This window comes from Neoarius graeffei, chromosome 7 (assembly GCF_027579695.1).
Source record: "Neoarius graeffei isolate fNeoGra1 chromosome 7, fNeoGra1.pri, whole genome shotgun sequence".
NCBI lineage: Eukaryota > Metazoa > Chordata > Actinopteri > Siluriformes > Ariidae > Neoarius > Neoarius graeffei.
The window spans coordinates 15530233-15532453 of NC_083575.1; the positions used below are offsets into that span (position 1 = coordinate 15530233).

Consider the following 2221-nt stretch of genomic DNA (forward strand, 5'->3'; position numbering starts at 1 on the left):
GTAAAGTAAATGGTTTAGAAATATTATTATTGGTCAATATTTTGACGGTCGGGCTTGTGTGCAAGAGCTTTATCCATCTCAGAAAATTTACACTAATTCCAAACCATGGAAGTACATTAAAAAGAAAGCCCCACTTGAGCCTATCAAAAGCTTCGTTCACATCTAAGGATAATACAGCCATATCTCTAAAATTATGTTTTTTGAGACAAAATGTTCAGAACATGCCAGATATTATGAAATCCATGTCTATTTTTGACAAAGCTATTTTGATCATTACAAACAAGGTGTGGAAGATACAACTCTAGCCTTCTGGCCAAACCCAGACCCGTTATTAATCCAAATATTCTGTGCACATGAAAGTGTTTGAGTTCAGTGTGGTTATACTGTACATGAGCCCAACTAACTGCACTCGAGCTCACCTCTTCCAAGTGGTCCAAGTGAACCTCACCTGAGAGATCACACTTGTTCAAGATTCAAAGATTTTTATTGTCAATTCACTATATATCCAGGACATATAGGAGAATCGAGATGCCGTTTCTCTCTCACCTTACTTGTAAAATCAGATAAAAATATTTATATATAAAAAAAATTTATATATATATATATATATATATATATATATATATATATATATATATATATATATATATATACACACACACACACACACACACATATATACATATATACACACACACATACATATATACATATACACACACACACACTATATATATATATATATATATATGCTTACGGCCAAACCACTCTGACAACGCCTGATCCCGTCTGATCTCAGAAGCTAAACAGAGTTGGGCCTGGTTAGTACTTGAGTGGGAGACTGCCTAGGGTTCAGATCAGGTGACATACTTGGCCATGGAATCACTCTCACCCTGTTCCTCTTCAGAAAGTCAGCAGTGGCCTTAGATGTGTGTTTTGGGTCATTGTCATGTTGAAAAATGGCACGACGACCAACGGCCCGAAGTGATGGAAGCATCTTAGCTTTCAGTATAGAGCAATACATTTGAGAATTCATGATGCCATCAATGAAATGCAGTTCTCCAACACCCGCAGCACTCATGCAACCCCACATAAGAACACTACCCCCTCCATGTTTCACTGTGGGCACCATGCATTTTTCCTTGTACTCCTCACCCTTGCAACGCCAGACTGTTTTGAAGCCATCAGTTCCAAAAAGATTGATTTTGGTCTCATCACTCCAGAGTATAGAGTCCCAGTAGCCTTCATCCTTTTCAGCATGTGCCCTGGCGAACTCTAGACGGGCTTTTTTGTGACTGGGCTTTAGGAGAGGCTTCCTTCGGGGACGACACCCATGCATGCCATTCCGCTGCACTGTACGGCATATTGTGTCACGTGACACATTCACTCCACTTTCAGTCTCTACTTCCTTAGATACCTGTTGTGCACTTGCATGCTGATTTTCCTCAACTTTTCTCATTACAAGCCGCTCCTGCCTGGGTGTTAATTTTCTTGGCCGGCCTGTACGTCTCTGTACTTTGGCTGCAGTTCCATCTGTCTTGAATTTTTGGATCACTTTTGCAACCGTGTTCTTACTGATAAGTAAGGCTTTACTGATCTTCTTGTAGCCCTCACCTCTCTTGTGTAAAGCAATAATCCGCTTTCTCAGATCCAGAGACATTTCCTGGCCATGAGGTGCCATTGCTGACAGCAGGAAATGGGAAAGGGTGGTTTTGCTTTAGGTAACAGCCTTTTGTAGCCAACTGCCTAATTAACACCTGTGTAATGACTAATTAGACTCACCTGTGGTTAATTGTTTGTTCAGGTCCACATTGGTAGCCTAAAAAGTTGCTTTACTCAGAGCCCTTCAGTGGGGTGTACTCATTTCTGCACCACACAAATTTCACTAAAACTGAAATAAAAATCATTTAAGTTATATTATTAGCCTTTGTTTTGAGTTCAAAAGCTCAACAGAACCTGTGTTTAACTTAGTCTGGGAACATTTTGGAAATATATCTTTGTGTTCCTTGTCATATTGTGTGAAATGTTACTTTTCAAAGAGGGTGTACTCATTATTGCATTGCACTATATATATATATATATATATATATATATATATATATATATATATATGTGTGTGTGTGTGTGTGTGTGTGTGTGTGTGTGTATATATATATATATATATATATATATATATATATATATATGGATATGTAAAAATACACTCTAAAATCAAACAATG

General features: G+C 38.0%; 1 pseudogene; it reads left to right on the forward strand.

Annotated features, from left to right (window-relative positions):
• Positions 1-751: 751 nt before the first annotated feature.
• Positions 752-873, forward strand: LOC132889823 (5S ribosomal RNA; annotated as a pseudogene).
• Positions 874-2221: the final 1348 nt, after the last annotated feature.